Source organism: Solenopsis invicta, chromosome 16 (genome assembly GCF_016802725.1).
Source record: "Solenopsis invicta isolate M01_SB chromosome 16, UNIL_Sinv_3.0, whole genome shotgun sequence".
Taxonomy (NCBI): Eukaryota; Metazoa; Arthropoda; class Insecta; order Hymenoptera; family Formicidae; genus Solenopsis; species Solenopsis invicta.
In genome coordinates, this window is record NC_052679.1 from 25303834 (window position 1) to 25326382 (window position 22549).

General features: G+C 37.9%; 1 long non-coding RNA gene across 8 annotated transcripts in view; it reads right to left on the reverse strand.

Moving 5' to 3' along the window:
- Positions 1-2299: 2299 nt before the first annotated feature.
- LOC120356875 overlaps positions 2300-22549 on the reverse strand; it is a 66212-nt gene continuing 45962 nt past the window's right edge. For 4 of the 8 annotated variants that reach the window (XR_005576607.1, XR_005576608.1, XR_005576602.1 and 1 more), the window contains exons 2-3: positions 3543-3691; positions 2300-2630 (exon numbers count right to left, since the gene is read on the reverse strand). This is a non-coding gene — a long non-coding RNA (uncharacterized LOC120356875). The other 4 variants (XR_005576604.1, XR_005576603.1, XR_005576606.1 and 1 more) reach the window with 4 other exon arrangements.

Genomic DNA, 22549 nt, shown 5'->3' on the forward strand with positions numbered 1-22549 from the left:
AAAGGGGTATTCGCAGATTCTCCCAGTCGATTTTTTGCCGCTCGTCAGCAGTTCCGCGAGTTCTTTTTTGCTTGGTTCGCCGCCGCCACCGCGCCGCGCGCATAGTTTCCGCCGAATAATTACTTTGCATGCCAAATCTCCATCGCGACTACCCCCTCGTCGCCGTCGGTCCGCGTGACGGATAGCGCCGCGTAAATTAAAGCATCAACCGCGTCGCAGCCACCCGCGTTACGCGTTCTCGCTGCAACGCGATCCAGCGAAACGAAATCTGCCGATAGCGATAACCCCACACGTTCGCGAACGAACGATTCACGGCAGACATTTTTCGGTTTCCTTAACCGTGAAAAGCGCCGGAAAAGTTATTTTGCGGAATCTACGCGCTGCCACCGACAAAGCGTTCAGCACGCCCTTCTTTTTTGGTCAGTCTCAAAGTACCTCGAAGGCTCGAATAGCTTCGAAACTGTCGATTCAGAACGGCTTATCGAGGCAATTAAACTTTCCCCGCTACAATACTGCGGAAAATACTTGGCGTGAATACACATATACATATATACATACACTCGTGCTGAATGTTGAAAAAAGTCTGTGAGTCGTTCATTTTTAGTAGCAAATCTAATTCTCATATTTCAAAAGACAGAAAAACTACTAAAGGAGGGAGGGAGAGAGAGAAAGAGTTTTAATGCATCATGTTAATTGTATAATAAGTTTATCTAAGTTATAATAAAATATTAAGAGATATAAAATTAAATTTTTGTTATTCGATAACAAATTATAGAAATGTAAAATTTGTAATTTATTAATTTTTAATTAATAAATCAATAGAAATTTTATACAATTAGGATATTTTTTATGTAAATGTTTTCACAGGCCTAAATCACGGGGTGCTTCTTATCACGCGGGATAGCAATAATGAATGGCTCGTAGATAATGCCAGATCAGGCAAAACTGTCCGGCTACCGAAACTCGGGCGATTGGTCCAGTGTTGATTGCGAATCGATGATCGAGCGCGCGTGTTGAATCAATTATAAGCCCGTGGCCGGTGATTATTGGCCGATTGGTCGCGGATTCATACGGCCGGCGGCGAATGCGGGTGGACGGAGCATGCATGTGTCACACGTGCATCACGCGCACGTCCCAGGCTTCGGAGTCATCCCGGGCGGTTACATCCTCTCGACCGTCGCCCGCCACTCGACGGAGGTCAAGTCGTGTTTGACAGCGACACGTTTCGAGGGTCATTACACGCCGGACGTGCGTGTTAAACGTGTGGGGCTCACTATCAAAATTCTGACATACAGCTGGAATATCTAAACTCGTTAACCGCACACGTGGCACTTGCTGCGATTAAGACGCATTGTTCGCCGTAAAGCGTTATAGACCCTTACCGCAAGATTTTGCATCTAACGCTTAACCGTTTACGCTTTAAGAACGAGACTTTTCTAACGAAGAAACGCTGTTTTGCGCATTTACTTTTACTGATAATCTATCGTTATTCGATAGATTTCATACACAAAAAAGTACACGGCACTCTAACGATCCTTTGCGAGTGAATCGCTACTTATTTTAGTGAAATAACATTACCCTGTCATATTTTCGTGACTTATGTAAACTACGAGTTATGAGACAAGTTTTAATAGTTTGCACGCATTCCCATTCTAAGTTTTAATATGTTAATAGACCATCTGAGAGAGAAATAAGTTCTGAAACAGAGAGTGTCAAGAGTACTTTTTCAAAGTTGCATGACGCGTGTGAGTCCATATGTTTCATGTTTTCCTCAAATCCTCTCAACGCTCATATTTGCCCCAAATAGGTATAAATGTAATTTGATTGCGAGATTCAAACGAAGCACACAAAACTCGATTTAGAATCTGACAGACACAAAAGCGTGACCAGAATTTATTGCCGCTAGAACGCTCCAGCGTGAGTTCGCGGTCTGCACGAATTAACATTATAATAAGCTAAACGTAAATTCGACAAATGCAAGAGGATAATCGAAAACGCGTTTAATCGGCACTTCGTAGTGCAGCAATAGTGGGTCACAGCACGACAGAGTACATTTGTTTATTCAACGAATGAGCTGTCCCGCTTTGTATTGTGGAGACGCTTCTCCACGCTTCTCGTTTTGGAAATTGCCTATGCAGTCAATAAATTTGATATGCGGCAATTATGGCAATGCTATGCGCAATTTATGGAAAAATTATGCGTGATTAATGCGGCGAATAATCAAACGTACAATGAAACATATGTATCGCATATGTATGCTTACGAGATTGGTTTCTATGAAAATATTTTTTACGAGAGATACGTTCCATATAATGAAACCATTTATTTTTCACATTTATATTGGCAGTATTATTTTTTTTTAATACAAACGAATAAAATCAAAATCGAAAGCAGTATTGTATATTACAAATGATATGGAAATGAAACATATGGCTATGATACAATCGATCGTTACGATGAATATAATATATTCGAAAATATACGTACACACATACTCACAATTAATAACAATTACTCATTAATAATGTCTGTTTCTTCTTTGATTTGATTCTGGCAAGTTTCTGTAACGTCTGGAAGTTGATTCTTCTAGAGCACCATACGATTTTCTTTCACTGTCCGAATTTGTACATCTGCAACATTTATACAGAGCTTTTTGCATTGAATAGTTAATATTATAACATATTTTAATCTTTTACCGGTCTCTACTGTTGCATATTTGCAACTTTCACGCATTTTTTTATAGAAAATATATCAGCAAATTCTAAATCTATACAATTTACATTTGAAAACTGAAAATTAAAGTGTATGTAACATTAATCACATAATCACTAAAATGTAATATTTCTTACTACGAAAAAGTGTCCGCTCTGTCCACTAATTTAAATAAATATCTAATACCGAAACTATTTTTTAAATAAAGTACTTAGTTGAAAAAATGAAAAATAATATAAAGCTCAATTAGTATTATATTATTTTTAATTTTATTGGATTTTACCGACAATTAAATTATAATTTGGGATTAGTTTTTGATTAAATCTTTTGTAGAACACGTATACTTGGCGCCGTTTTCTTTTGTTTTATCTTTTTTAAAAAGTTAATTTGTATAGATAAAGTTTCCGATATTTTCTTTCCTTTGAAAAAATTGACGTCTTCTGTAGCTCAAATTTGTTAGTGAAAGGAATTAATATGTTCTTGAAGGGAACATGACACATCGATGAAACAATTATTCAGCTCTGACACCAATCCCTTTACGAATAAGATCGAGGGATGTGACGCGACGTGATGACAATAGATTCGACTCATTGTCGGTGGGATATCTTCCGTTCGACTGCTTTCAAAAAATGTGGTAAATCGGGAGAGAATTATGCGGATACGAAGGAGCAAGTCACCGGGCGTACGGAAGACACGGAGGAAACGATTGAAAACAGGATGAACGTTATTCAAATGAAATGTCAATCCGTCGTGGAAACTATCCTCTGCGAACCAACAAAAGAATATTCCTTTTGACTATGTCGGAATATATAACTCTTACTCCTTTTTACCTCATCGCTATGTATATCGCATTGCCGCTGGCACCATCGTCTCCTATTTGCTTATTTCCTCTTCATCTCCTACGTCTCTTTTATCAGATTCGCCGTTGCTCTCCTCGCTCGATCTTTTCCGGAATGATGTCAGCTTCGTAGAAGCTCAACTAAAAATTGTAACGTAATTTTAGATTAATTTTTCGTGCCAATGACTTTACAATGATAGGAAGTTTATCAATTTGTAGGAGAGAGTTGTCGAATGCGCACTACATAAGTTATTTTTTTATTACCAATGTTCTCTACTATTTATAACGTACAGATTTATATGAAAATAAATGTTGGAAATTGTAGTTTGATATTTCAAATACAACTATTAATACAACGTTTAATCTTTCATCAATAACGAATTAAATAATAATTGAATAATTAACCAATAATTAATTTATTATAAGCTTTATATCAACATACTGCAAAAAGTACCATTTAGGCAATCAATCGCTTTTGAAAGTATTGAATTTATAAAATAATTAAAAATGTAAAACATTATTAACTAATATTTACTTTAATAATAATTTATTGAAAGAAGGATCAAGTATTAAATAATTAATAATGATAATAAAAAGATAAAGATGTCGAAATAAAGCTGTAATATGTTAAATTTTCATCTATATTTCTTATTTCTTATTTATTTCATATTTTTGTCATTTTGCTTAAATCAATTAAAAATACAAAATATCGATAAAGTTATACGATTTAGATGACCGATACATATCAATTTTTTTCTTAACTTTTTTTCTTGTTAAAAAGGTACTACAAAGGTGAAAGTGTGCACTATGGATTCACTAATCATATATTGTTTTAAACTCGCTTTATTTTTCATCTATATCGGATTGTATTTTTTACACTCATAGTTCTCTACATAAGTTATTTATTTGTAAATATTTTAGATTTGTTTTCTATTTGTAACAACAAGATTCCGAAAGTTTCTGTCGTTTTTCTTTCCCTCACGTATTTGTTTCTTGATATAAATTCATTTCGATTTGTCCAAGAGAGATTCAAATACCAAAAGTTCATGAATATTAAAGTTACTCGTGATTTTACACATTCAGCGTAAATCCCGGGGGATCTTTAAATATGCAGCAGGATTCTTTTCCTCATCATCATGAAGCGCTTCGTAATATTCGCGTCGACGGGAAATCGCGAATGCGAAATACTATCAAACAAAGTCTTCTAGGTTGTTTTTATTTTTCACAAGACGAATGATTATATTCCGATTCATATTCCAAAGATTGTAGCGAATATTTACATAAACGATACACGTCAGCGAATCGTTGGTTTGGTATAAAATCTTGCCAAATTCCTATTTATTGTATAAACCGAGAACGGTTGCATTAGAATGCTTCACGCATTGCGTTCGCGCCACAAAGCGCATAAACTAACCGCTTGCGCTCTTTTCTTTGGAAATATTTTCTATCCGGATTTTCCAACGAATTATCATTATAATATTATATGTCACATGCCCATTGTATCTCGCACGATCGAATTGATTAGCAAAGTGATTAATTGATTGGCAAAGCGAGCTTTCTCCATTGTTTTCCTAATTCCTTTTATAAGGGAATAAAAAAATTATTTTCTCTTTCACTTGACAGCGAAAAGGAAATTAGAAGTATTTGCGGTAGCCGAGAAATTTTACTGGTTGTCGTAAAACATGTAGATATCGTGCCGCTCTATAAAGCAGTTTACGTTCGTGACCGAGCTGGCAGATGAATAATAATTCGTGATTCGTAACGTTCATGAACCAGAGAAACTGCAAGTGGCAGTGACGAGTATGAAATCCTAGTGCCTTCTGGCACGGATGAGAATTTTTAATATGGCCTGGGATTATAAAGAATGGTGAAACTTCTGAGCAATGCGGATGTAACTTGGCATAAGTTGTGTCTCTGACACGTACACACTTACAAATATACCAAGAATATTTATAATTTTATTAAGTTTTTTACCGCGTTACGTATAATTTACAAGAAATTCTAAATTACTGCAGTATAAAACATTTCTCTAGGAAGAAACAAGGTTCTTTTGAAAATCATGAACGAAGATATTTAGACGTTTTTACATACACATAATTTATTATAATTATATTAAAGTAAAATTTTATATAATGGAAAAATTACGAAGAAAAAAGTTGCTCTCCTACAAATAACATATTATGAATATTGAAGTATTTGAAGGTAATTACGCTTAAAAAGTACTTGATATTATTGAAATTCTATTCCTCGCATCGGGTTTCTTCCTTTATAGCTTTAAGTGAAGATAATAATCTATTAAATACCGATTTGCAGGCTAACGCATTAATCGATAAAAACAGCCGTCGTTATCGGCACAAACGACCGTTCTATTTTTCCTAAACCATCTTAACCGTGCGGCGGCCGACATCCCCTTAATCCCAATACTCCCGTCGTCTCCCTCCCGAAACGAAATCCGAGCGCGTTGGAGCATACTTCGTTTATCGCCCGTGGAAACGAGATCTTCGCTTCCTACGTCCTCCCTCGGCTTTCGCGCTCGTAACGGCGAGCGTAGCGAACGTTAATCTCCCCGCTAATGTCCGCAGCTCGTACGGCGATGCCCACGGAAGGATCTTAATCGCGATTGTTAACTGGAGCGGTGCCGAATTCTTGGTAGCCGACGACGACAACGACGACGACGACGACGACGACGACGACGACGACGACGACGACGACGATGATGATGGCGAAAGAGAACGGTGGATATTCCGAAAGTATATAATCCTCTCTTTTCCCAAAAACAGCCGACCGAGACTACTTCTCGTCGAAAGTTTCGCGTCTGTCTCTCGCTCGCATTATCCCCTTTCTCCACACGCTACTACACGCTACTCTTCTCTTCATCGTCTGGCCCGGCTACCGCGTGGTGCATCAGCGAGATGGACGATGGAGACGAAGCTCGCGGTGGAGAAAGAGGAATCGCTTTCTCTCTCTCTCTCTCTCTCTCTCTCTCTCTCTCTCTTTGAAAACTGCGCGCCAGCTAAAACCTAGAGGCTCGGAAGTAATAGTAACGACTCCGCCAGTCCGCTAGAGCCGTCTCGTTTAACCTTTATATCCGTGACTTATACCGACCCTATTTTCTATCCGGAATCTCGCGTAAATTTCGTCCCAGGGCCAGCTTTATCTCTCTCGTTCCTTCCTCTCTTCGTATCTCTTATTGTCTCGCGGACGCATGCATAACTCGGTCAGAAGGGTATCTTGGGCGGTCACACGAGATATTTGTGACCAAACGCGACATTTGCATGAAAGTTGAATAGTCGACTAACTCGCGCGGGTCGAGGCTCGAGGCTGACCGTTTCAAAGGACATGGCAACGAACAGCGATGGCAATTATTGTGCGCAAATTAATGCACTTTTCTCAACGAAAGTTATGTACACGAGTTGAACAAATACAATGCGTTACGTTTGACATGTTTACATGTTACAAACGAATACGGAACAAATTCTGCATGAACGGCGTTACAACGTAAAATAATATAAAAATGAAAATAAAATATTTTCTAGGAAAAAACCAAACAAATACGTAAAGTTAAATTTTCAAAAACCAAAAAATTTCTTCAAATCGTATGAAGTAGAGAATGATTTACCATAATTCAGATTTTTTTAAAAATTAAATTATTTGATTTTATTAAGATATTCTTTAATTGCACTTAAAAATTGTTGGAATTTGTTCTATATTTTTAATTTAATTTTTTATTAATTTTGTTTTTATTTGTGGTTTATTACTTGACTAGCAAGAAATATATTTAATTTACACTTACGTATATTATCAATATTTCTTTATATCACGTAAACTTCCATTAGTGGGGGATCTCTCCGAATTCCAAGATAAATGCATTCCTATCTCTAGCGCATCTGCGAACCAATCTACGAAGTGAGACAACCCAGTTCGAATCGACGACAATTCGTCGTCATATTGTTGGATTGGCATCGAATCCTCGTCGATCCGTCATGGCCAGACACGGTCGACGTATCGTCGTTCTCTTCGTTTTCATCGTACGTGTATTCATTCATTTCTCATACGCGGAGGGTTATAAAAAAAAGATTTAGTAGCGCCAACGCATCGACACGACGTTACGAGGCCATTGTGTCACGATCGAGTTCTTCGAGCGTGGCTCGACGACATTGTTTCTCTATTTCCGAAACAAAGACCGGGATATCGAAGCATCGAGACATAGATAAAGGGAAAGGACGTTCCTCCGATGCGCTTCTCGTTGTCTGAATGGCGAATTGAATTCAGATCTGATAACTATCGCTGAAAAGCCGCGGCTTTTTACCTGGGTTTGCTTCAACGTTACCCTTTCCCACTCTCGGCGAGATGAGATGGGGATGGATAGATAAATAGGGAACGAGAGAGAAAGAGCTTCTATCGCGGAAAAATAGATTTTCCGCCTAGAGAGAGTAAGAGAGAGAGAGAGACAGAGAGGAGTATGGAAGAAATGAAAGGGAGTCATTTCGAGAAGTCGCCGACACGCCCGGTAGAGAAAGCTCTTGTCGACTAAGTGCACTTTACAAAATTCAAGTGCACCATCCAACCTTCCCCGGCAAAGTGTCGTCGCCGCGACCGACTAACACCGGTACTCAGTTGATAAATATTTTTACATCGGTTGACCCTGCCGAAGCACGCGTCACGTTGCCGAAGCCGAAGTGGAACACCAAGACGGCGCGGCGCAATGACGGGACAGGCGAGGACAGGGTATAGAGGTTTTCTCGCGCGCGCCTCACGTTTTCCAATGGAGATCCCAGCTGTGTGATAAAGTTCATTTCGCTCGCCCGACCGGCTGGTGACGACAGTATCTTCCTTCTTTCTTTCTACCTCGCGGGAGATAGCGCAGACATCCAATCTCGTAACAGCACGCTACCCAAGACGAGGATGATTATCGCGAATAGCCGTGTGAAAATTGCACCGTTGATGATTCAGTATGGATTTCGCAACCGTTCGTTCAAAGATTGGGAAACATCGTGATTGCAAAACTGCATTATGTATAATATGATTTACTTCTGAAATTAATGAAAAATAAGCAAGTTAAATTTTAGAAACATTGCGTGATTAATTTCGATTAGTACCTATCTCGTAATACGCGATGCTCGATCTCAGGAACAAGGAAGAGTGTCGCGCATTATGAGAAAACGGGCTGTGAGATAAGATGCAAGAACGGTAACAGGCATAACAAAACTCTGATACCTTTCAATTTCAAGCCAAAAAAGCTCTTTAAATTTGTCGTGATCCTGCAAATTTCAAAACAATAGTATTGGTTTTATTAATATTTTAATATAACATATTGAAAAAATGAATTTTTTATTCTTTTTTACAATTAGTATTTAAAAAAAGTAATAGAAATTTAATAAATTGAGTTTTTAACTAACAATAATTGATTACAATAATTGATTACGTTTTCGATAACCAATTACTTTTAAAAGTTTTTTCCAACCGTTTGATAATATATAATAATATAAAACATTTAATTAACAAATCTACTTGTATTAAATCCAAATTGAAATTTAGGGAAAAAAACATATCTCCGAATATTCCCCCTAAACATCATTCGGCACCTCCGATTTCACGTCCGAATAATCCGCGCGTAATTGGCGATACAAACGCGGGGAGGATTATTTTCGACCCAATTCTCGTAGAGAGCACGACGGTTAAGCAATATTTCCCTATATTACTCCGACGGATCGCCGTGTTCTCGATGCACCGTGCATGCGCGCATCGGAATATATTCGCCATCCGCAAAAACGGCGCGATACCTTCGCGAGTCACCCTGCGATTGACCGCAACCAAGCGAGCGTGCCAATATCTTCCGGCGAGTGATCGCGCGGCATTACGTCAAACGCGCGAGATAAGAGCGCACGGAAATCCAACGGGGCGTGAAAATACCGACACGGCGGAATCATAAATTCCACGAGGGTATTCCCAGACGCGGAACGTACACCTGATCCGTCTGTACGCTTTTCGTACGATCTCGCCCGATACCTCTCGCACCGAGCAAAACTTAAACTGCCGGCATCCCTCTCACGGCGCCCTCGTAAAATAGCGCTTGCGAAGCTCTTCCTCTCACTCTCGTAACGTCGTGACACGTCCTGCCAAATTGAACCTCGAAGATAGGGAAGCGATCGCTGCACCAAACATCGCTGCGCAGTGTCTTCGTCTGCGATCTTTCCTCCATTGGACCTGAATGCAACGAGAAATCCTATCGATCGAGGTACACACTCACGATCTACCGCAGTTGTTCTTTTCGAAAGAGAGAGATGTTAGAGCCAATGTTTTCGGCTCGTCGATTCTGTATCTACCATTTCATGATTCAAGACTTTTTCTCAAAATGTGTGCAACCGTTTCTACACATTTCATATTAAACCTTTTTCATTGCACATTTCTACAAAAACCGAGTACGTTAGTAGTTTAAATGCAGCTGTATTTCAAACATAATTTAATTTTCGAAACGACGCGCGACATCGCGTACGGTATGAAAATCGATAATACGCTTGTCGACTGCAATACCAACTAGATGATCGCGACAGTAATTGCTTCGTTTATGAACTCGTGCGCGTTTAAAAATTGGGATCCAGAATCCGAGAGTTTGAAGGTATCATCGCGCCATGGCCGTTTGCCGCATTTCACGGTGCCTATCCTATCCTACACCATCTGCCATTTTCCTAAAGGAGAAACGTGAGATATTCAGGGCTACAATGATTGTTTCTGGGATTCTATCCTCGTTATTTTTCCCTTCCGTGGTAGAGATACCGAGCTCCAATGGGTAAAAATAGCGAGAAATCGAGACAGCGAAGGTGAATACGTGACATCTCGCAATTACGATCACGCATGATTTTTGAACAATGGAAGTGTATTCTCGACATTGCAACAAAAAAGATTACAACTTGGTTGGTTAAACAAATTGAAAGAATTTAAATTGAGAAATTGAAGGATGTATCAGTACTGAAAATTTTTTAAAGAGATTAGTTACAAAAAAGTGATTTTGAAGGAAATGACTTTGAAGTTTTTTTTTTACTTTTCGTGTCTAAAAACATTATTTTCATCTAATGTACAAACTGTTTTCAAGACTTTAAATTTTTAAAAATGTAAAAAAATCAAAATTCTATTTTCAAATTTTAGAGCAGAATACCTCTCTTAATAATATTGAACAATATGAAGACAAGGGAGAAAAATGGAGAAAAATGGAAATTTTAATTTACGAGAATAACACACATTCCTTGAATAGAATGCGTATATTTTTTTAGAGATCTATCAAACGATTAAATTTAATTTATATAAACTACATTGTATTATGTTCGAGCGTTAGTCACAATCACAATTCCATAATATTCTATTTTATAAGTCAAAAGCTATCGTTGTTCCGACGGTAAAGCCGTAAAACTATCGTTTGTCTTACTTCGTACCTGCAGTTGAGAGGAGTGGCAATATTTTTATGACGGAGTCAGTATAAGTTAGATGATATAATGCAGGGAAATAAATAGAACGAATCAGGGGTACATATTACGAACGTTTGAGGAAGATCGTAAGCTGGCACGAGATTTTTGGAAGCACGTGTATGACATAAATTAGAGAGTTAATACAAAAGAAAATGAGATTAAAATAAGAAACGAGGGTGTTACAAAAAGCAGGGGGATGGAAAAGGTAACTGCTGGCGGAAAAGCTTGGAGAAGGGAGCAAAAATGACTTCCCTCTTCCGCGTTTTCCTTCTCACTTATTTATAGCAGTAAAAGCGAGCGCCCCCCATAATTTTCACGGTAATTATTATTAAGTGCTCTACCCTCTTGCCCTTCTAAGTGATTGTAATTCATACGCGACCTCGCATTTACGAAATAAAGCTGAATTAGGATAAAATGCATATTAATCGCTTCGTGTACAGCAAAGAGGAGCGCTAAATCTCGCTCATGATTCACAGAAACGTTCTTATATAGTGAGTTAGTTATTTATCAAACTATCAAGTAACCTCGAGCCTTTCGCGATTCACATTGCAACGACGGTTTAGATAAAAAAAAATTTGAATTTCGTTTATCGTACTTGTAGTTTTGTCAAATCTCTCGTCCCTCTCTCTCTCTTTTTCGGAATTCCCAATTGGATTCAGCGCGTCGCGAATCGACCGTCGGTCGTAAATCCAGTTGTGTCATGTCGAACTGAGAAACGTGCCGAGCGTGAAACACGCGTTTACATAGACGGTGGCGCAGCTGCGTCTCTTCTCGCGAACGGTACCATAAAATCTCGACACGTACTCTCATAATTATTTCTTCATTACTTCCCTCACACGCCATGGGATGAAGGGAGCTCTCGCCCCGCGGGCAGCGTAAGTTAACGTCTACTTTGGCGTCAGCTAACTGGCAAACGTACCTTCATACGTAGCCACGTACCTGCCTGCAACGGCGCCAACGCTCCCAGTGGACCATCTACTTTCTCACCCCGTTTAACTATCTTCCCTCTTCTCCGCCCACGTCATCCCATCGTCTTACTTTCGTTTAACCGTCTTGGCTCAACCTGCGAGAGAACGACGGAATGGAGCACGCCTCGGGCCTGGAACCTCGACCCCTTCATGGCGGAGTGCAACGCTTTATGAAGCATTTGCAGACGTGCTTGGCGTGCAAGCAACCTGGACTAACCACTAATTGTAGACGCCAAAAGAGTTATTACGAAGAAACCGGCGAGAGTCAACTCCTCAACTTTGCAGTATTCAGAGCGAGTAGCTGTGCGCCATCCTTTACCACTTTCGTTGCGATTTTCCTGTCTGATAGGTTCTCGTGGGGTAGCTGCGGTGAAACTTACTATACGCGAGAATTTCTGCGTTAGTTGAAAATGAGAAAATTTCTAGATCTGTATTGAATAAATTATGTGATAACGAAAAGTAATTGCTTGTAAAACGAATATTTTACGAGGCAAAATATAAGGTATCTAATGAACAGCGCAGAAGTGAGATATTAAAGAGCATAACACGTAACAAGCGCTCAAAATAATCATGTACGCGTCGTTAAGAAAAATCGTTAATGAATTGCCCATCACTTTCAAAAATTATGTATAACTAATGTTGATTTTTTATCAATTTACTCTGCATTTGTATGTTTTCATAAAAGAAAGTTTATTATCAAATTTTACATTCGTTGTATATACATGTTCGCAATTACTACGAATGTTAAATGAATATTTTTACAACATGTAACAAGTTTACTAAATTTGATGATGCTATTTAACCTCTACAGGATCGGGAGTCGATATATCGGCTTTTGATTTAAGTGAATTTTATTTTGCTTTTGTATTTATGTATGTTTTTATAATGTTTTTATATAATGTTTTATTGCAAATGCTATTAAATAGTTATTTTAGAAACACATAATATAAAACTTAAATGCGCAAAAAAATAATTGAAACCTTTCCGGATCAGAAACTAATATATCGGTTCTGGAATGACGCCATCTTTTTCTTAGATCAATGCAATGACACAATCAACAAAATTCTAAGTCTACAACTGTAAAAGTCATCCAAAAACTTTTCAAAAGGTTAAAGACATAAAAAAAACCTTGATTTTTTTATTAAAAAATTTTCAAATTTTTTAATTGCAAATTGTAGCTTTTATGAAGTAAATAAGTACTTTCCCTTTTTTCAAACTATAGCATGTGTCTCGTATGGACTGTTACGACAATACCCTATATAACATCCACTTATATTTTTATAATACTCCACGTTATTTTTATAGATTGAGTGAGTAGTGTAGACCACTAATTTCTTTTTTCTACAAATGGAATAAAAAGTTTTGTGTGGAAGAATATACTACCACTATCATGTATATCACCATGAAACTTTTATCATAAATCTTTTCACCAGACAGAAAAAACTACAAATAATTGTCGTTGTACTATTTTAGTGTGAATCAACCGGGGTTTTTTTTTTAATTTCTTTCACAAATATATTGACTATATAACAAATGTAATATAACGCTTTATAAAAAATTTATGGAAACAACTTTAATAAAAGTAAATTAAGAATTTTGTTGTCCATATGGCGCAATATCATAAATTCTCTTTTACTTATTTAATAGAAATTTTTTATTATTTTCTATTTAAAAAAAAATATAGATAATCTCAGCTATAAATTTAAAAGACCCTTCCATTTACTTCTATATTAAATTTTTACAATAGTCCTTGTTAAAATTTTTTTATTTTCTATCCAAGTCACACACGATTACTTTTTTTTACAGTTCATATTTAATAGCTTTTAACTAAAATCTTATTAATAGTAAAGCGAGAGATTATTATAAATTAAATAGAAAGTTTATTCAATGTACATCTTGATAAAACTATTGACGTTTATAACTAAAAAATGATGCGTGCAGGAAGGCTGTCTTACTGTCATTAAAATTTTAATAGAAATGGACATTCCCATTATACCTGCAATCAGGCCATTAGGGCATCAGTAATCTGGGTGGTGTAAAAACCTAGTAAAACGCGAAATGCGTTGTGAATGCTTCAATTAACTTATCAAAGTAGCTCGGTAACAGCACGCTCATAAAAGTCTGCGGTCGCGGTCGTGCTCCTTCCTGTTTTACAACCTTCCACCGTCATTCACCCCCGACCCTTCGTCGGGCATCGCGTATCCTGTTCGCCCCCCTTGTCAGGGGTATATACCTATATTACACCGCGCGTTGATTCTCACAGCGAGGTACGAACGATCGCGCGCCACGCGGAACGGAAGCGCGTAATCGTGACAGAACAGAAGCCACCGGAACCGCGTCGACCGTCAGCTACGCGACGAGCGAAATTCGCGTTTACAAAGCGACCCGTTTGTCCCGGCTCTGCATACGAGCATGCATGAGCGATCGACGAGGCTCGAACGGATAGACGAATGTCCCGACGTGGCTCTGTCCAGCTCTCGCATCGCTATCCGGGCACGGCCATCGAAGCGCGACCGATCCGAAACGACGCGCTTCGTAACACGCAAACGGAATCGCAAAACGGCAGAGAGACGAGAGACACGTGCGCGACCGTTCGCGGAGATACGCGGCACGGAGAATGAAAGAGTTTAATGGATATGTACGCTGTACGCAGTCGCTCCGCATCTTTATCGACGTTATGCGGAACGCTTTTTAATTCTGTGATATTTTACGAAAAAGTCATTGGAGAGATATGTGATACTTTTATTTATATTTTTTTTTTAATTAATGCGTGATATTAATATCGTAATGCAGCTTACAGATATATGTATAAGATTTCCGCCATTGATTTGAAAAACGTCATGATTCATTTACCATGAGGAAAGGAAATTTTATATTTTTTACATGTAGGTATAAAAAAGACAAAAATTAAAAAATATGATTTAAGTCATGTAACATAATATGTATATAATATACTATTGAAAAGAGAACTATTGAAAAGATTTAAGAAAAAGTTGCTAAATGCGTACCAGTCGTCTTACAGTTGAAAGCAATAAAAACATGTTAATTGCAAAAATAAATTCAAGATAATTTTATTTTGAAGCCCTTACCTTTTTTATTGTTATTTATTAATTATTAAATATTTGTGCCTTTTTTTCAATAAATTATTAATAAAATAAGTATTAAAAGTTAATAAATCTTTATTATTAATCTGATGTTTTTAATTATTTTGATTTGTTATAAATGAAAAATTAAATATTGTAATAATAGATATCTTCTCGAATATCAAACTACAATTTCCAATGTTTTTACATACAGATTAGTATATCAAACGGGAAATATCACAAAAAAAGTTGAAGTGGTATGCATTTGGCAACTCTCCTCTATCAAATAACATTTTTACTCTCCAAAAAAGCCGAAGTATAAAAAAACTCCGCGATAAAAGAACTTTTAAAACTTTGCTTGTTGTACGAAGCTATTCAGTTACGTACAGTATCTTGAAATACGAGCCATGTAATCTCCCTATAACACGGATGCTACCTCAAACACGACATAATAGCTGCTTAAAGTCATGGAAGTGACACAGGCGACAATTGCGCGATGTGCATAAATAATATTCACAATGATGCAATTGCGCGATCTGCTTTAATTTATGATAAATTACGGCCGAGCGAACAATTATTTGTGGATGTATCGCAGTACTGTCGCGAATGTGAAAGAAAGAGGAAAGGAGACTCTAATTGCGCGCGACCGTTCGACGCGAGCGAAAACGGAGAGCTTTGTATAATACATCATTGCTTCCAGGTATTGTGCTTGATCCACAGCAGGCAATCATGCGATCCCATCTTCCGATGAGTTTGCCTATACGAACGCATGTATATGCGCTTAACGATAAATCACACGACACATTTGTGCGGTATAGAGACACGACTGCTAATATATACGCACAATAGTGTGCGTATATATTATCTATTGAACGCGAACATTAAAAATATTTTACATAAATGTTACGATGCGTTTACATTGTTTTAATTCAGTGCTGTTCAAGATTTGTAGTTTTAAAATTAAAATATATTAGTGTCTTATTGCAATTCATCCTTCTCACTTCAACACGCGACGCTCAGTTTTAAAGACGAGAATAATCTGAGATCGTTAAAAATTGTTGAGGTCTGTCATTCGTAATCTTTAATAGATGGTACGGGAATTATTAACAGATTAAATATAATACAATTAATTATACGTATTAATTATTGATAGATGGGTGCGTCAATTTACGCTACATCTCGCACTGTTAAAAACGTTATGAAATTCAATGTTTTTAAGATAAACATTAAATTAAAAGTACATTAAATTTAATAAATTTTTAATTGAAAAGTGTGTGCGTGAAATTGCTTCCATTACATTATATTAAATTCCGTGTATTCAATAATGTATAATTCTGTTGCCTTTTTATGCCAATGCAACTTTATGTTTAAAATTGCCTTACAAGAAAAATATAAATAAAATTTTTATAGTCGGTGCAAATAGGAAAATAATTTAATATTATCAATAATATTGCTATTGTTTAAACTATGCAATTTGAAAAAAACCTTGAGAATACCTTGGAAATTTTATTCTTTGAAGAATTTATTTTTAATAGATTTTATATAGAGAAAAAATCATAAAAGTATAAACTATTGAATTTTTTACTTTTTTAATTATCTAAGATCGATGTTTTTATTAGCTCGCTGCGCTTGATTTGACGCGACCGCACCTCTTGATTAATAAGGTGCAATGTTTAGTTTTCGAGAAGTGGGGTAATCTATATATGTCGGTATATTAGAGGTTTTCCTCTATTTTTATATGTGTTTGATCAAATATATTAATGAATTTTTCAAAATTATATGCATTAAGGATAATAATTAATATAATTTAATATTCAATAAAATAACACATTGAACATGTAAAATTAAAAGTAGAAGCGGCAATACACGTAAACATTGATACATTTTAATTTCAAGCCCAAAACTACAAATCCTAAACACTATTTTAAAATATTTTAATGAATTCGGATACGTCGCGCGTCGAGCTTTGAACTTTCTCGATCGATTAAAGCGCCGTAATTCATCCTCTATCTTCATATCGTTAAGAAGTGCGGAGCGAGTCACGAGTCACGGGCTAGAGTAGTGGTAAGTTACGATCGATCTTTCGTTAATAAAACGTGCGTTTCGCGGAATCCACGCGATCGAAACCTATTACTGTGCAGAACATTGAATTTTGTATCATTCTCTTCCGCCTCTCTGTATTTTCGAATGGATCGTCGTGCGCGTCGCAGTTACCCCTGGTTTCCATGCGTTTAACGCGCGTAAGGAAAATCTCAATCTCTAATCTGATTGTAGATGAACACGCGCATTTGTAATCCATAACGTGGTACATTCACATTGCGTGTCCCGTCAATTGTTTTACATCTGGATATGTTTTACGTCTTGGACATCAGCGCTGTCCAAGATTTGTAATTTTGAGCTAGAAATTTATTACAAAATCGTTTGACAATAGTCAATTCGAAAGTGTGGAATAAAATAATCGCTTTAAACTCTTTCCTCGAAAGCTCGGTTCCAACTTGAGACGCTCGTCGGTAAAATATTTTTAGGCGTTGATATTTACCCGAGTTCCCTCCGTATTTTTCGTGTAAATACTTGGACCGATTCGTCCGCTCTCGCAAGCAAACACAACCGCATCCGTGGCGCGCGTCTCGCTCGCAATTCGCGGGAAACTCCGCGCTGGATATGCGCTTATACGGCCGGAAACTTGGCTTTGCGAACGACGGGAGAGTACGGCGGAGTCGTAGGCGCTTCGGGAAATTTCGAACAGCGGTTGCAGTCCGCCACCGATAAGCCGCCCTTCGAGCGAGACGGCCCCGTTTAGGCAAAGGAACTTAGCAGACGAGAGGAACCGGCGCACTATCTACCACACGATCCGACGTAATATTACACCGGGTGCTTTTGGCTGCTTATTATTCGGCATTACGCTATACACGTGAAACGAAGAAGTAAGATACAGACGCGAGGCGGGAGAGCAGCGTCGCTTATAGTTTCGTCCTCACGCTTCGTGCGAGAGCAAATTCGAAACTGTACCTATCCTCGGGGCGCGAAGCGAAAGGGTTAAGAGGGTATTTTAGAGAGCACAAAAAAGTGGCCTACTTTTAGAAAATTAAAAAGAGAACTGCTGCACATTTCTCTATGTTTTTACACATCTACTTTACGTATTTAGTAAATGTCTATAAATTTTGGTATGGCTAAATGTATGTTATCTTTTATGTTTCCTGAAATTATAGTCTGAATTAGGATAAATGAAATAGCGCAATTTTCAAAAAATAACGGAAGTATCGATTTTCTTAACAAAATGTTTTAATTTAACATCGAGTAAAAAATAATTTATACACACACACGCATAATAATTTATTTAAAAACTAATACAATGGAAACTAATAAACAATTAGTAATATCACAGTTTACAGATATTTATTAAATATAATACAAGAAGATATGTGAAAATGTAAAAGAATATGTGCAGCAGCTTACTTCAAAGAAATTCCCACTTTTTCGCACTCCAGACTAGAACAGCCCCTTAAACCGGGCTTCTAAAAAGTATGAGCTGCGGAAAAAACACGTTGTCTTAAGACGTACGATTCTTATTACTTCTTATTCCGTCTCTGGATGTTGGAGATACGGGAATCTACGAAGAAGTGGATGGGAGAAGCAAAAATTTGCAATATAAAAATTGGAGTTGGGCGAGAAGGGAGACAGGTGAGAGAGCGAGAGTCTCGCAGTAAGACAATTCTTGAAATTTTTCTCTTAGTTTTGTTATCCTAGACTCCGCGCGCCAAACTCGGGCTTTGTTGTAGTAGTGAAGGAAGTACGGCGCTCAAACTACCACAGGACTCTTAAAGACCTACTCGGTAATCTAGTCGGGCGATGAAAAGTATCTCACGTGGTTCTCGCGCGCGCGCGAGACAAGTAGCAACGTGATAAAGGACACGTGAGACGACGAAGCGTGAAGTCGACGATAGGAAGAATGCGACGTGTCATTAAACTCAAGAACGAAGTTGCTATTATCGTTTTTTTGGGGGGGGGGAGAGAAAGTGCGCGCAGCAACAACGCGCTGATAATGTCATCGAAAATGCTTGTTTAACTTTCCGACAGCGAGGGAGACTAATGTTTTAATATCTTATACGCGTCATCCCATCCTACGTGTGCTTTTACAATGGCGTGAAATTCACGTGCGTGTAAACCAATACGTGGAGGGCACGATCAACCCGCAATGACAGTTCTGCGCGTCATCTCCCACGCGTTACGACGCGGTGTTTGATAGATGACCGGTGCATTAGCAACAAATTTTTCATGGAGCTCTCGACCCGATACGCACCTATCGTAAATGTTGCTGAAACGATCATGGTCCGGTCGGTTGTTTATCCCGTTATAGAAGCGATAATTCGCGCCGTTTATTATCTCATAATAAGTTTCTTTCATTTCGCGACCTGCAGATATCGTGTCGGGTAAAAGAAAAAAAAAACAAAGAAATAAAAAACATCTCTACACGAATACGCGGCATTAAGATGTAACGACGTCGTTACTTCCGAAGTAGCATCATAATCTCCGTCTCTATTTTCAAACTTTATATGTAATTGCACGGTTTATCGTTAAAAATAAAAACCGTGATGACTCAGGCTATGCGATAGATGCGTAATTTTTATTGAACGTATGCCTAATTAAATGAGTATCAGTTTGCTCTGTTTTAGTATTGCAGTTAGTTTTGCACGATTTGTGCAAGATCGTAAAATAAAGATAAGTAATAAGATTTTTAATTTAGACTTTTAAATGAAGACTTTTAATTTAGATTAGACGATAATTTTTTTTCTACATTAATAAAATCAGTTTCTCTAATCTATATGTCGAACACATAGATCCGCACGTTCTTTCGCCATGACGTTCCATTCGCCGACACACGATGTTACATCAATATTCAACGGGGTAGCTTCGCCTATACCGCGCGACGAGACACGATCGCAGGAGGGTGGGAAGAAGAGAAGGGGATGAGATCGGTGAAATTTCATCGGTCTGATTTCCGCGGACACGATGAAATACGTTCATGAAGTACCTTGCGAAAATATTGTGCGAGTTAATATTCGCTTTGTAACTTCGGACGCATGACGATTTTGAATACTGACCGCCACAAACGGGGCTAAACAATTGCTGCTCTTTCCTCGCACGTTCGCAACGTTTACAATGGCTCGCAATTATCAACAACAGGTCCAACGATATCGGGGAGGGTTCGATGATTACGCGGGACGGCCGGCAATAGAATCTCCATATGTCAACTTTGTGTTGTCGGAATCATTCTCAGATGAAAAGTTTAAATGAACGCGAATTTAATTTACATTGGCAAACTACACGTGTTCGATACTGAATACTAATAAATAATCTGTAAATCATATTACGCTTGTTGTTTTGTAAAGAAGTTAATTTAAATAATTTACGTGTATATATTTTTTTATATTATTTTAATAATTGTTCTTTAATCTAGTTTTAAAATTTTAGATTTCTCATAATCTGTTGGTAGAACTTTTTTAATCCTAGATTCTTTTCTACAGAAAAATACACAAGAATTACCCTTCAAGTTAAAAAGCAGAGAAATCTAGTAAATCAACGAGTTATCCTATCTTTTATTTAGAATTTCGATCTCGCCCCACTTTCAGCGTTCAACTTGCAGTACTACATTTAATTGTAACTCTTGCAATCTTTCCGCCTTTCTCATTCCGATGCATACCCCTACGATGGTTTAAAGCGAGCATTCAAGCAGCTGTCTTCCAGCTCGATCCCTATTTTTCACGCGCACTTTTTGCCGTTACTCCAGTTTTCCCAGAAATCGACATTATACAGAAGTGAGAAAAAATATGGGCGGGGGAAAAAAGGAGCGAACGTGCACGGACGCCTGTCTGGCCCGAACAATGCCAGCACGCGTCGCTCGTTCGTGTGAAAACGCTCGTGAACACGCGGCGAAGGACACGAGCGGGCGAGTGAACGAGCGTGGAAAACGATCGGTCGGATGGCCGGGCCACTATCCGCGCGCCTGTTCCTCCGTTCCTCCGTCGTTCCGTCGACGATCGTTTTTAATGCACTCCCATCGCCATCATTGCGGTCGCCACCGCTCTGTCGCCGTCGCCGTCGCCCGCCATCGACGCGCCCATCTTCCCCTGTCGTTTCTCTCCTAGCGAAAATTGTCACGCCGCGCTCAAATTTATAGATACGTTTAATATACGTTCCCGTTCATTGTTATTCATCGCCCGACGTAAATAACAACTGCGGGCCGAACCGGCGATATCCGGCTAAACAAAGAGAAAGGGGGAGAATACGCAAGTGCTGCTGCGTGCATGGAGATGATTCCTCTCTTTCTCTCTCTCTCTCTCTCTCTCTCTCTCTCTCTCTCTCTCTCTCTCTCTCTCTCTCTCCATCTTCTTCTCTCTCTGTCCAGGTATCTCTCTTTCAGTTTCCCTCTTTCGACCCCTTACAACCTCAGCCACCCGATATTCCGCGACCCCGCGTCCCTATTCTTCCCATCCGTGCACAATCGTATTTCACCCGATGTCCGGTACTTCCGGCCGAATGAGCCTATAGCCGCTCCCGTAAGTTTTTGCGTGTACGTGACACCTATGCGACTAGGACGGCGCGACGGGCTCGAAGACGGGAAAAAGTCAGGGGTCGCTTTAATACCGCGAGATAAGCGCAAAATGCTACTTACACAGGCATCGGGATGTTTGCTTTTGTAACTTCCGAAACATTTCTGCTCCTCGCTCTGCACTGGTAATTTCCTTGATTGAATCGTACGACATAATATTTTTACTATACGATTTACGGCTTTACGTCACTTTTTTTTAAGCCGTGACACATCGAGCGAAGTATAAAGAGGCGTTTTAGAAAAAAAAGCAACGTTCTTTATTGATGTTGAAGCTATAAATAAATGAGTATCGAAATAAATGAACAACAAAAATGTTATTACGATACTGTTGCAAAAAAGATTTATGAAAAGTTCTTCGAGTGGAAAGAGAATTCGTCTGAAACATTTCTTATTGCGATACAATCCTTATTCAGTCCTTAAAGTTTGTTTTTACCGGTTCTTTAATTTTATATTTGTATTATATAAATAAAAGCATATTGTATATATAATAAATATAGTTTTGTCGTAAAGTTTATTGACCGTATAAAATTATTAAAGAGGCATATATAGTACATCTAAACGGGTTAATACAAAGCCTAAATTTGCGATTTTTTTTTTGTGGAAAATGGTAAGGAGAAAGTGCATATTATTTTTATAAATATTATTAAAATTGTTCAGAAATTGTTTTCTAATTTTTATGATCTATAATTTCAACACTCTTAGGAAACTCTGATCAAAAATTTAAAATTTACTTTATTTAAATTTTACTTATTCAAAATTGCAGCTTCGGAAATTTCGTAATTTGCTTTTTGTAATTCAATTGCGATGAATTTTTTTTGAATTAACGAAATGCAAATACGAAGATTTAAAATTGAAATTTTTTAATTTATTTTTGA